The following is a 14,931-nucleotide window of genomic DNA, read 5'->3' as shown; positions in this document are numbered from 1 at the left end:
TTGGTTTCCCATTGTTGCATAAACTTAGTGGCTTAAAATATTACACATTTATTATTTTCCAGTTCTGGAGGTCAGAGGTTTAAAGTCAGGGGTGGGCAGGGCTGTGTGTCTTCTGGAGGCTCTGGCAGACCATCTGTTTCCTTCCTGATTTCAGCCTCTAGAGGTAGCTGACATTCCCTGACTCATGGCTCCTTCCACCATCTTCAAAGCACATCCCTCCTACTTCTGCTTCCATCATCCCATCTTCTCTGACTCTTCTGGCCTTGTGAGGACCTTGGACCCAACCAGGTAATCCAGGATAATCTCCCACCTAAGGATCGTTAGCTTAACCACATCTGCAAAGTCCCCTTTGCTGTGCAAGGTCACATAGTCACAGGTTCTGGGGGTTAGGATCTGGATATCTTATAGGGCCATTATTCAGCCTAATAGAGCTGGGATTTGGACGAGCTGGTTTTAGTCCCAGAGATCTAATTCCTAACCACCACACCATCCTCATCCCAGTGGAGGTAAACTGATGAATCACGCTTGGTGGTTGACAGAGGCTGGATGGCCAGCCTTATTTTGAGAGGGCAGAGAGATCTAGACTACATTTGTGTAGTAAAAGACAGAATATGCAGTGTGTTAATTGGCCAGGTAGACATTATTCTTCATTGTCTCCATACCAGCTGGTCATTCGAGCTTAGCATTTGGGGGATAAAGAGGGTTTTCTAGCAGCCAGCCAGGAGCCTTTATGTTGGAAGACAATGAGGAGGATTTGTAAAAATCCTTCCAGCTGCAAATAACAGAAAAACCAACCCCAAATAGCTAAATGTCAAGGAAAATTTGGCATCTAAGAAATCAAAATGCCCTACGTGGTGGAAGCTCCAGAAGAGGTTAATGTATAGCATCTCCAAATAAAGTCTCTGACACTTTCTGCTTCCCTGGGTCCTCAGGCTGGCTGCCCTCACTTAGGGAGATGGGGCTGAACTCCCAGGGCTGCTGTCAGGATCTAGCCATGTTCTGTGTGTCTTCTTTTCCAGCCTCTAGAGGCAGCTGACATTCCCTGGCTCATGGCTCTTTCCTCCATCTTCAAAGCATCCCAGTTCTGCTTCCACTGTCCCATCTCCTTCCCTGACTCCACCTCTTCCAGGGAATGCCCAGCACATTTTCTCTCACACCTCATTGGTCAGATCCAGGTCACATGCCTACCCCTAAACCAACCACTGGTGGTGCAAGGGACACCATGATTGGCCTAGACTATTCTAGATTTTGATCTAGACATAGATGAGGTCACCTACTCTGAGAGTGATGGATTTTGAGTCTGAAACCAACACCTTTTGCCACAGGTAGGAACGAAATGTGTGGAACAGGGAATGGGAACATGTTGGAGCTCACTCCCAGACCAGCAGTGTTTCCCAAACACACTTGTGGGGCTCAGGTTCATTCACCAGAAGGCACCTGTTCACTGAAGGAATTCAAATGGTCCCTGTGCGTGCTTGAAAGTCAGATTGTTCACTTCTTCTAGACCAGATATCCCTTGGATGGGGTAAAACACACACACAGACACAAACCCACTTACTCTGCACCACAACTTCAGTAGCAACTTAAAAAACAGTTTCAACAGGAGTATTTCAATGTATCTTTTGATAGAGCCTCAGAAAGAGGGATAATTACTTGTGAAATGGAAACATTTGCAAATAGCCATATCACTATTAAAGAGCATTACTATTTTTTTATTTTGACTTTTTGATAGACAGAAATGTACAGTGAAAATCATCAGCAGCATCTCTGCTGCTCAAACAATATGATGCTTATTGTTTCATAGTGTGGCATGCTCTTTCATATTATTTTATATTGTTGCATATTGTTTCATAGTGTTGCATAGTTTCATATTGTTACATGCTGTTTCATAGTGTTGCTTGTTGTTTTCATATTTGCATGTTTCATGGTGTTGCATATTGTTTCATATTGTTGCATGCTGTTTTCATATTGCTGCATGTTGTTTCATATTGTTGGATATTGTCACTTGTTATATTGTTGCATGTTGTTTCATATTGTAGTATGTTGTTTTCATATTGTCTTATAATGTTGTTTCATACTGTTGCATATTGTTTTTGCATTGTTTCACATTGTTGCATATTGCTTCATAGTGTTGTATATTGTTTTTATATTTCTACATGTTGCTTCATATTGTTGCATGTTATGTTGCATGTTGTTTTATACTGTTGCATGTTGTTTTATACTGTTGCATATTGTTGCATGTTATATTGTTTCATATTGTAGCATGTTGTTTTCATATTGTCTTATATTGTTGCATGTTGTTTCATACTGTTGCATATTGTTTCATAGTGTTGCATATTGTTTTTATATTGCTGCATCTTGTTTCATATTGTTGCATGTTACATTGTTGCATATTGTTTATTCAGCAGAACAGCTTGGGGTTTTGAGAAAACAGACTTTTAACTCGAAGTACTGTGACAAACAAATGCCTGGCAAAAAATTTATTTATTTTTCTATTCAAAGCTCTTAAAGGGGGAAGGATTCATAACAGAATCACTACAAAATTGGTGGTGTGTTTCCCTAGGGCATTGCAGTCCTTTGGCTAAGATTAATGAGAAGAGACACCTCTAATGATGAAATAGGCAGGAGAGGTGGTGAGAGTCTAGTCTGAAATCTTAAAGTATTTCTCACAAGTGTGAGGCTCAGATTCCAGGTGACTCTCACCTTTCTCCATTTTATTTTGTTTTTAGGAAACTTCTCCTATCAACTCAGAAACCCCTCCAGGAACTGGCTACGGCTTCCCTACCTTCCATTTGACCCCTCCTACCAAGACAATCAGCACCCAGTAATGATCCAACTGTAATGGCCTTTAGGCCTTGGGTATCCTTACAGCCTGGGTTGAGCTGATCTGCAATACCATTACTACTCCTCAACTGGCCCCAAGTTTTAGAAGATCCTTAGCCTTGTACTTGGAGGATTAATACATTCAGTGTTGGCTAGTCATATTTTGAATAAGATTTTTCTCTCTTTAAATGTCACCTCTCCTCATGCATAACCATTTAATTGTTTATAGGTCATGAGCTATAAAAGTCTAGCCTAAAGCTTACTCATTACATTTGAGTTGAGTGGAATTAAAAGTCTGGACTAGATAAGCATGAGAAATTTAATCTAAAAGTTAAATTTTCTTAGAAATGTAGAAAGGAAAAAATATCTTTTTAATTTGACAAATTAATGTATGTTAATGGAAAAAGAGAGGAGTATGATTCATCCATTTAGTCTACAGGATTTATCAAGGACATAAAATGGTCTCCTTTTTTGGAAGGAGGTCAGGTATAAATGCAAGCCTGACCCAAGAGACCTTCTCTCTTTTGGCTTCAGGGAAAACCTCCAATAGCTCCTGGGCAAGACTTGACAGTCACCCTCCCCTTCTCTTCTTCTCTCAGTCCTCACTTACCTGGCAGTGTGGGCTTGCTCTGTGTGATTCCCTCCTCCATCAATATTTCATCTACAGCTTGCATTGACCACGCTTTAAAATCCACTATGCTGGTGGAAATAACCCCAAATTGAGAGAACCCAGAGGCCTCAGAAGTGTCGATTCTGTGATTGCCTGAATTTCAGGCCAGACACTTGCCATCTGGGCCTCAGTGTCCATCTTTATAATAAATCGATTACACAAGATGAGCACCACGGCTGCTTCCAGTGCTGCCATGCAATGATTCCAAATTATAAATAATTCCAGCACATCATAAAGGGAATCTAAATTCTCAGGCTGTAATTCCCAGGCATGGTCAGGCAGACCCCATGATGGTCTCATCTTAAAAGTTTTTAAAATGTTAAATAAAAGAAGACTGTTTTAAAGTTGAGCCCTGAAATCTCTGTTTTGGAATTTCAACCTCCTCCTTCAACATCCTGTAAGACTTGTGTGTGTGTGTGTGTGTGTGTGTGTGTGTGTGTGTGACAGCCTTGCTTTGTCATCCACTGGAGCGCAGGTCTAACCTCAGCTCACTGTAACCTCCGCCTCCTGGGTTGGAACAATTCTTCTGCCTCAGCCTCCCGAGTAGCTGGGACTACAGGTATGCACCATCATGCCCAGCTAATTTTTTTTGTATTTTTAGTAGACACAGGATTTCACCATGTTAGCCAGGCTGATCTTGAACGCTTGGCCGATCTTGAACGCTTGGCCTCATAATCTGCCTGCCTTGGCCTCCCAAAGTGCTGGGATTACAGGCATGAGTCATCTCGCCCAGCAGACTATTTTTTTCTTAATCATTGGGATTAAGAGCAATAAAGTGGGACCGAAGGAAATGAGTGCCCATTTGGGGACAACCAAGTGCTGCAGGGATTGCTGGAGTGGCTGTAGCTCTGAGCAATAAGGTTTATCAAGTATACAGACATCCAGGAGTCAAGAGTGCATGTCAAAATCTCAGACTCAGGACTTACAGTGTCAGGGTACTAATACGTGGCAGTGACTGGTTTAGACTTGGGTTGTATGCCCCACATTAGGGCTCACAGGGAAGAAATTCCATCCTGAATATATGGAATGACAAAGTAAAGATTTAGAACCTTAAATGCAAATTCATGGGTGCTGAGAGAAAAATTCAGGTAACAGCAAGAGCCAAGCATTGGCCATTGCCCTCATCTTGTGTTCCCTCCATCCTGCAATGTTCAAGGAGGTAACGAATCCAGACACTTGTGCACCCAGAAGCTCAGCAAGTTGTTCTTGAGAAAAGGAATCAGGTATGTCAATTTCTGTCCTATTTGGGTGAAGGGTGTTCTCCAAAATTTATGTTCATCTGGAAACCCAGAATGAGACTTTATTTGGAAAAAGGGCTATTGCACCTGTGACTAAGGTAAGACGAGGTGATATTGGAGTAGGACAGGCCCTAAACCCAATCACTATTGCCCTGATAAGAAGAGGAGAAGACATTCGGAAGTGGAAGAAGGTCATGGGAAGATGGAGACAGAGATTGGAGTGAGGCAGGCACAAACCAAGGGTCACTGAGGATTGCCAGGAGTCCAAGAAGCTTGGAAGAAGCAAGGAAGATTATTTCCTAGAGTCTTTGGAGGGGGAATAGCCCTTGCACCACCTTGATTTTAGACTTCTAGCCTCCCAAATTGTGAGAGAATATTAAACCCATTGACATGGAATATGACGCCAATGGCTCAGTTTCTGGCTACTGGCTACAGTAGCCCTGAAAAATTAATGCACATTTCCAAGTCCAGAAACCCAAGCCCAGTTCAAGGTTGGTGTGTGGTGCAGACATCATAGCACCTCCTTCCAAACTTTCAGATTCTGTTTTTCCTCACTCCGTCACTAACACTCCTTCCTCCATGTGTTTTAAGCAGATTCACCTGAAACGTGCCTTTGACGTTTAACCTGAGTCACTTTTCCATTAGAGATTGCTGTTTCAGAAAAAAGGCAACAACAGAAAGATTAAAATCATTTGAATCTGAGCAGATTTATAAAACATAAATTCAAAAAAAGATATGAAATACAGAAACATTCTGCTTTCTGTGGTAGTCTTCAAATACACTCATTAATAATCTCATCTAAGAAGTCTGAGTTTGCAGAGACTTCGACACCGAAAGGAAACTTAAGCTGCCTTTCTGGAGAAGCACTGGAGCTTCAGGTATATAGCCCCACCATGTGAATGACCCTGGCCAATGCCATGGGAGCAGAAGAACCGCCTAGGAGAGCCCTGCCCAAATTCCATTGAAATAACACACTGAGAAGTAATGAATCATAAATCATCAGAAATGATAAGCTACTTTATGCCTTTAAGTATTCAAGTGACATGGCAATCAATATGCAAAGCAACACATGTTCAAATTCCACAAAATTGGGGGAGTGAGAAGTTTTTCATGAGTAGAATTCTCTGTGCCTTAGGATGGTCATTCTAAGGCTAAGAATATCTTTCGTCAGCTAACATTGACTTTAGACAGTTGAATGAGAAATCACTTTGAATCAGTGGTTTTTAGCAAGGGGTAACTTTGTCCCCTCAGGTGATGTTTGACAATGTCTGAGGACATTTTTTTTTGGTCACATCTGGGAGAGTTGGTGCTGGTGGGTAGAGGCCAAGGACCCTGCTAAGCATTCTGCAATACACAAGATCATTCTCCCCAGCAGAGAATCATCTGTCCCCAAATGTCAACAGCACACCATAAATATAAATTCCAGTAGAATGTGATAATAAATATAAATAGTGCTGAGGTTTAGGATCACAGTTTTGGCTCATGTGGTTCTGTAATTTCTTTTTTTTTTTGGCATTGAATTCTATATATTTGACAATCACCACATGTTTATAATTTGTAAACTTTTCCTTCTAGTCTTCTAAAAATATAATTATGTTGATCAATACCTGATAGGATTGTAAGATAAAAATAAATCAATAAACAAACAAGGAAAGACATCTACTTAAAAACTGAGTGTGTTTCTTTTGTGTGTGTTAGCATTGGCTGGGAAGATTGTATAGAAGTTTTAAACACAAAGTGATGTTTTGTCACTGTCCTTGTACTTAATTCTGAGAAACTTTTTTTTCCAATTGGGTAGTTAAAATTAAACATAAACCAGGTGATTTGTAAATACGTTAAAGCTGTTTTATTTGCCGCAGACATTAAGGAATATGGAGCTAAAAAGGCTGATGAAGTTGAAAGCTGGGAAACTAAAACGCCTTGGTAACGAAGGTTTTGTCCCGCTACTTGGCACCAAGCGTGTGTGCTGATGATGAGACTTCTGAGGTGGAGGGCTAACAGTGCTGGTCAGGGATTCCCTTTGAAGCCATGTGGTTCCTCCCTGTGCAACCATCTGTGAGTGGGGCCAGAGGGCTCAGTGGCAGGGCTCGGGGGCCAGGTCAGAGAGCAGAACTGCCATGTCCCAGACCCCCAGAGAAGCTACTAACTCCTGCAAGCTGGGAATGGTGGATGAGTATCCGGGGTTCCCCTGTCTGACTTTAGGGACCTGTGCTGGACCAGATGAGAGACATCAGTGAGGCATGAAGTAAAATACTTGTGTCAATGACAATAAAAGTCAGTGTTGCATTGTGTTGGATTCAACATGAAGAAAAATCGAAGTATGAATATGTCAAAGTAAGAAAATGTGTTCAATCTTTACTTCCTCTGGTGAAAGAATACTAAACATGCAAATTATCTTTAAAAATTATAAAGTGATTAAATTGTGTAGAAATATTGAAAGGGAAAATACTGTTGTTCATTTTAATTATTGACATTAATTGCTTCCACATAGGAGGTGTGTCCTTTTTATGTTTGCCTGAATTCTGGCATCACCACTAGCTCATACAGCATTTGTGAAAAATGTTAAAAATTCTGTGTCTTTCTGATGACACTTTTCCTACTATCTGTCAGAAAATGGTTTTAGTACACTGAGTGTAAACTTCACTGCCATTTGGAAGTAAATTTTTCATAATAAATGCTATATGTTATCAAATTGAAGTTTCTTTTGATTGTCAGATTTATCAGTATTTTATAAACCATGAATGAAAAAATGTTGCCAGTTACAAGTGCTAGATGCCATTGTTTTAAAATGTTTCCAAATTATAGGACTGTTAAAGCATGGGGAAAAAACGTGTCTTGGAATGGATGACTCGGGTATTCGAAATCTATAATATTGACTGATTGTGAATATTGCCCCTTTATATGGGGAGATGTGGTGGGATGCACATTGTGGCTGGCCATTTGTGGTGGCCCTGCTGACTTTTAGAATTTAGAATCAATATTCCTGTGCCTTTCCAGGTGCTGGTATCTGTTGATTCCATGCACCCTTCCTGAAGACAGGATTCACACACTAGAGCAGCAGGACCAATAAAAGTCATGAGTTAGACAGAACACAATTTCCGGGGTTGTGAGTGTGGGTTTTGCAGCACACAGACCCTCAGTCTGAGGAATGAGAAAGTCTCTTTAGACTTTGAAGGAGGCCACACCTGCTTTGCCAGCTCCCAGCTGTGTGCCTCCAGGAACCTCCCCAAGCCTTGGTTGCCTCAGTTATATAAATGTCCGTGATAACAATACACACCTGTGCCAGGGGTCTCTGAGCCCATCCGTAGACTAGATAATTCTCTAGGAAGAATCCTGGGACTCATCATATAGTCATACTTAGAGCTATGATTTATTACAGTGAAAGGATGCAGTGTAAAACCTGCAGAGGGAAAAAGCGTATGGGCCAAAGTCCAGGGGAGACCAGGCACAAGCTGCCAAGAGTCTTCTCCCCCTGTGGAGTCACGCAGGATGCATCTATTTTCTCCAGCAATGAGTTGTGACACAATGTGCAAAATGTTACCTACCCAGAAAGTTCTCTGGAGACTCAGTGTCAAGGGTTTTAATTGTGGCTGGGTCAAGTAGGTATCCACTGTCTGCCATGCACCAAAAATTTGGACTTCAAGAAAGAAAGCAGGTGTTAAGTAAGACGGGACAAACTGCAGACACAATTCAGTTTCAGTGAGCCGTCTTATCATTTAGGAAAAGTTTTATAACAGTGTAGGGAGCTGTTGACCAGCCAATTTGCCAGATGCCAGCGCAGGTCCAGTCTTGCAAGCAAATCTTTTCCAAGGACAGTAGGCACAGCTCTTCTGTGTTAACTCCTTTTTTCCCAGCCTCCCTCAGGGTTGTTTGCAGATTCAATAAAATATTCCGTGAAAAATGCTGTGCTCAATCAATGCTACTGAGATTTCTTTCTTTCAGAGTTCCCTGCAGATCAAGCCTGAAGTACTTATTGGCTAACTGGTAAGACATGACAGAGTATGCAACACATTCTATTTCACAGGGAAATTAAAAAATCTAAATACTTTTCATCATATATACATTGGCAGTAATTTTGGAAGAAAAAGCATAGATTTTTCCTCCTGTAAATCCAACATATTTTCTATTGGAACGTGATAGGAAACACTCCTATACATAAAATAATAGCCTTTCAGCCCCGGAAATAAATGATAAAATCACATAGCAAAAGGAAATATATTAGCAACAGTGAACACTGGAATGTGTAGAAGAACATTACAAGTAGCTGATAAAGGGTGTCTTGCACCTTGTACATTTTGCTATGAAAGCAATCACCAGTTCTGTAATGCACAGAATATTGGTGACTAATCAGCAAGCCACAGTATGAAATAAATGAAAATTAGAATGAGCTCCCCACTCTACTTGCAGGAAAAGCAAATAAAGCAACAACAATAACAACAAAAATTCCTGTAAATGTGACTGCATTCCCACCCGGGTTGCCGTAGTATATGCAGACAAATAAATATTTCAGTAAAATCAAATAGAAACACACAAGGGAAAAAATAAAGGATCTCAAATCACACTTATGTATGCAGTAAAAACAAATATTTTCCTGACTGCTGGTAGACCAGGAAGCCATGTGAAAAACAATTAAAAGAATTCTAGTAGAACTAGCATGTGTACTAAGTAAAAGGAACTTCTTAGACCATCTATGTCTCTTTGAGCTACGGATTATGATTCCAAGATATAACATTTTATATCTAAGATGTTAAGTCAACACCTTAAACTCCACATCTCATTATCTGATTGGGTAGCCAGAAACAAAGAGTTGCCTGTGGCCAGGAGAGCTTCTCTCAGACAACAGTCCCATGAGGGCAAGTACTTGATCTCCCTTCTTCACCTCTGTACCTCAGTTGCCTAGAACAGTGGATGGCTCTGAGAAGTCACACAATACAAACTTGTTCAATGAATGGATGGATAAATGATTAAGATGGAATTTAAGACATTTGCAAAAAATTTGGAGGAAACACAATGAACTTATTCTAAGATGTGGCAGAGGAGACTGTACCTAAACAGTAAGTATTGCCTAAATCTCAAAGCTCAGATAGAGATTGTTATTTCTATCTGAGATTGTGTCTGCTCCCCTTGGAAAAGATCTGCTTGCAAGACTGGACCTGCTGGTGTCTGGGAATTTGGCAGGTCAACAGCTCCCTACGCGGATACAAAACTTTTCCTAAATGATGAGGGGGCTCACTGCAATAGAATTCTGTGTACAGTTCGTTCAGTCATACTCAACACTTGCTTTCCTTCTGGGACTCTGAATTTTTGGAGCATGGCAGGCAGAGGGTGCCTACTTGACCCATCCCCAATAAAAACCCTGGGCACTGAGTCTCTAAAGAGCTTCCCTGGTAGGTAACATTTCGCACATGTTGTAACAACTCCTTGCTGGAGGAAACAGCAGGCTGTTGGGGCTGTGTATGTGGGGTGCATGTGTGTGTGCATATGCAGTTGTGCATGTGGAGTGCATGTGTATGTGATTGTGCATGTGGAGTGTGTGTATGCGTGTGTTGTGGTTGTGCATGCAGAGTGTGCGTGTGCATGTGTATGTGGTTGTGCATGTGGAGTGTGTGTGTGTGTGGTTGTGCATGTGGTGTTCATGTGTATGTGCATGTGGAGTGCATGTGTATCTGGTTATGCATGTGGATTGTGTGTGCATGTGGTTGTGCATGTCGTGTGTGTGTACGCCTGTGTGTGTGGTTGTGCATGTGGAGTGCATGTATGCCTTTGTATTTGGTTGTGCATGTGGTGTACACATAGTGTATGCATGAGAAGGAGGCAGAGACAGAGATCAGGAAAAGAGTCATCATGTGCTATCTTTGAGTGTTAAATTTTCAGGTGATTTTTAAAGATGCAATTTTGGCAACAAACATAATTATAAAATAAAAATATGTTCATTAACATTTATTAATAACATCAAACCCACTTTGTTTCATGAAAACACAAAGTCACAGCTGAGCAATGAGCAGACAGGACGTTGGCTAGCTCTGGCCCTCAGGTGATTTTCCCCTCTCCCTTTCCCAAGGCTGGTGGATGCCACAATTTCAAGATGACTTGCAAATGCAGGACAGAAATGAACCTCGCCACATCGTCACACTCCCTAAGTGATGGACGTTCCAGGGGCTGTCTCTTGCAAGGAAAAGCTGCAGTGTCTGGTTTCAGGCATCTGGTCACCTCCTCCCAACCTCCCGTCCTCGTGAGCCATATTTCACAGTTACAGTTTCCCAGTCAGCCTCCCCTGTAAGTGACTCCATTCCCTGCTACTTGGAGTTAAGTTCAGCAGCTTGGATTTGTATCTCGGAGGAGATGCTTTTAAGCCTGGAAGACATGCATGAAAATGAAGGTTCTCTCCTCTAATTCGGTCCTGACAACAGTGTCTCACCTGTGGCTCTGGCTGGACCACAGACAGAGCCTGGTGTCATCCAATGACAATGGTGACTGGGCAGCATCTGGGGAAGGATGATGCCCTGACAGCCACAGGTGGCCAGGAGTGGGACTGCCACGTCAGTGAAGGGACAGTTCTGTTACAAAGATCACCCCTTCCTCAGAAAGACTCTTGCCCCCGAAGAGAAATAGACGGTCTGTGGCTTGGGACAATATTACTCTGAGATAATATTAAATCCCAAGGAGCTGGGATGAAAGATGGCCCAGCTGACCCTTGTCTGGACCTGAAGGATGGGTGCAGGTATAGGACCAAGGCTTCTGCCACAGTCCAGGAAGAGATTGCCCAGGTGAGCTCTTGTCTCCTTGGCCTCTTCCTCTTCCCATAACAATTTCCTTTGTAGTGCAACTTGGGCAAGACAGTGAAATGGTCTCTGCTTCAGCTTCGTTATTAGTAGAGTGGAAATAATAACATTATTTAACTCAGAGGGATGTGTGAGGACTAAATGAGATAGCACATATGGAAGGACGAGCAGGGACCAGCACGCAGACAGACTCAGTAGCCCCAGGAAACAGTCATTGTTCTTAGCTCCCTCCTCCAGTGTCCCTTGCTTGCTCTCATGTGACCAACACTCTAGACACGCTGCTCTATTACTGGACAATGCAACTATTTTCCTTTAAGAGCTAAAATTCAGTATCTTCCATAGGAAGCTGAATTTTGGGGAGAAGAGATTTTCTGAATATCAAAAAAAAAAAAAAGGAATTTTGAAGTTGAGAGACCTGTATTTTAACTATGTCTTATAAAGTTTTCTTTGCCTCAGACTTCTGACCTGTAAAATATGAATATTAATATTTACCTGTATGTGAAATTTAAAGGAGAAAAGTAATAAAGTATATAGAGCCATCTGGGTTCAAATCCTAGTTTGCGCAGAGTGGCCTTTCCTCTCCATATTTCAATATTCAAATCTATAAGTTGGAGATAACAGAATGCATTTGGAGAAGTAATTGTAGTAATCTAGGAAAAAGGCTTCACGTGGTGCCTAGTATGCAGTCATTACCCAGTAACAATTATTGTCATTAATATTACTCAAAATCATACTACTTCAATATGCAGTACTCTTTCAGCTGCATGGGAAAAAAAAGATTAATTCAAAATTGTTTAAACAAAATGAAAAAATTTATTGATTTCTGTAACTGGAAAATCCAGGAGTAGAATCCTTCAAGCTTCAGCCTGGAGGAAGTCCAGATGCCAGATCTATATCGTCAATAACCTCCTGTAGATCTCTATCTCTATATTTATCTCTTCTGTTCATCTTAGTTCTGCCTTCTTCTGAGTGATCTCTCAAAGTGATAGATGAACATTAGCAGTTGTAGACCTATGTTCTTACCCTCAGCGAGAAAATAATATTTATATTTCCAGTAGTTTCAGCTAATTTTCTGAGTAACTGGAGTGTTAATGATTCATTAGGTCTGACCGGCTTTGCCTGGGCCACTTGCCAATCCCTAAGCCAATTCCTGCTTTCAGAAGGATGGGATGCTTTTTTTGGCCATGCCTGAGCCGTGTGCTCACACCTGGTGCCAACAGTAAAGTTAGCTTACTTAATTGCCTGGCTGGAGTGGGCAGGGCCACTCATATAAGGAAAATGTGGGTGCTGTCACCAGAGTAGATTGTTCTGGTCAGGAAAACCTAGTTGTCCTTCACGACAAACAATCCTCATGTTCATCTCTTCGTCACTTTGAGAATCATTCCAGAAGAAAGCAGAATTAACGATCCCAAATCTCAGTGGTTTAACAAAAGGAAGACTCTCTTTCAGTTCGGGGAGACTCCTTCAGGGAACTGGACAATGGCCCATGCCAGCAAGGAACCTAGTGACCCGCTTGGTTCCCTCTGGTAGCTCCACTGCCTCAAACTGGGGGTGTCCATGGTTGTGAGGCAGGGAAAGCCAGGGCTGGAGGGTCAGACACTGGATCTTAAATGCTTTGGCTCAGAAAGTGACAGGTCACTTCTCTTACATAAAGGTCACGATGAATTGACCTTTTTGTTGCTGTACAACTTCTATTTCTCAGGTAATTTACTTTGTTGTGAGGCCTATTTTATTTAACATTAACATAATCAATCCTTAATTTTGATTAATGTTTGCATGATATGCATATTTATGTTTGTCTTTTTATTTTCAATCTGCCTATATCATTATACTTGAAATGTTTTGCTTGTACATAGCATAAGGTTGGGTAATATTTTAAATCCACTCTGGCATTCTCTGTGTTTCAATGGATGTATTTAAGACTTTTATATTTAATATAATTATTGATATGTTACGGCTCAAGTCTGACATTTAATTTTTTGTTTTCTGGTGGTGGAGAAATGGTGGTTCCTTAAGGGAAAAAAAAATCAAAAGTTCTGTGGCCAGAAGAGAAAGGAATAAATGCTGGGCAGGTTCAGGAACAGGCAGCCTAAACAGAAACCCTAGCTTCATTGTACAGACTGCTAGAAAACATGGCTTCTGGTGCTCTGTAGGGAGGGAAAGCAGCAAGCTTTTGTGTTACAGCTTCGACCTGTTCTCATCTTTATGTGTCCCCAAGGAAGAACCTATTCCCCAAGGACACCACTGGCTTATGGATTTGGGCCTTTGCTTGCTGCCAACATAAGCTTTCACAAACTGGAAATCGGAGGGAAGTTAAGCTAAGCTCTGGGGTAAACAGCATTCTTAGAGAAGATCTTGTCATAACAGTCAGGCTGTAAACTCATTACCTGTCAGATTTAAATCAGCGATTGATAAAAAATGTACCATTAGCTCAGGGAGAAGTTAATGAGATGGGCCTTAGGCCAATGTTATCTTCAACCACTCCACGTAATGTGGATTTGATTGAAATTGCAGTCCTTCAGAAAATGACATCATTTTCTACATACCCACTTGAAACTGAAGCTGTAGCTTTGATTTATAGCTCAATCTCCTGTGTACTAGAGTGATATTTTAACACAAGAGACAAATGTCTTTTGAGATACTTTTTTATTTTCATTTTTAGTAGAGATGGGGTTTCACCATGTTGGCCAGGCTGGTCCCAAACTCCTGGCCTCAAGTGATCCGCCCACCTCAGCCTCTCAAAGTGCTGGGATTACAGGCATGAGCCACCATGCCCAGCCGCTTTTGAGATATTTTTAAAGAACTTTCACTTATATTCTTATTTAAAATGCCTAGAGTTTGGACAAATGTTACTCTTTACGACTGAGACTGATGGTTCCCATCATCTTGCTGTCCTCCTTGATGCCATGGGGCTGTGGTCAACATTGTGGGCCAGAATGATCACTTCCCCCGATAATAATTGTTAACCTTTATTTACAACTTACACTGATTTAAGAATTTTATATGTTACCTGACATGAGGTCCAAGAATTGCACTGTGATAGTCTCCATTTTACTGACATCATCTTTGAGGCATGCAATTGAGAAGGACTACGTCCACAGCAGTGGTGGAATGGATGTGTGAAACGCGGCCTGGCTTCAGACCCTGTGAATCGCAGAATATTTTCCATACAGGCAATTACATCCTCAGTGTTCTCCCACACCACTGTGGGAAGGCTTACCCTGGGTAGAAGGACTCGAAAACATTTAAGAAAGGGAAATGCGTACAAGTGGGTTCTTTGGGTATTAGGTTGTATTCATTTCCCATTGTTGATATAACTAAGTACCACAAATTTATGCTTAAAACATCACAAACAATGCAAATTTATTCTCTTTCAGTTATGAAGGTCGAAATTCCAAAATATCTCTTAAGGGGATAA

The sequence above is a fragment of the Sapajus apella genome, unplaced genomic scaffold (assembly GCF_009761245.1).
Source record: "Sapajus apella isolate SASKATOON/1434 unplaced genomic scaffold, GSC_monkey_1.0 scaffold2, whole genome shotgun sequence".
NCBI lineage: Eukaryota > Metazoa > Chordata > Mammalia > Primates > Cebidae > Sapajus > Sapajus apella.
This window is presented reverse-complemented; position numbering follows the sequence as displayed.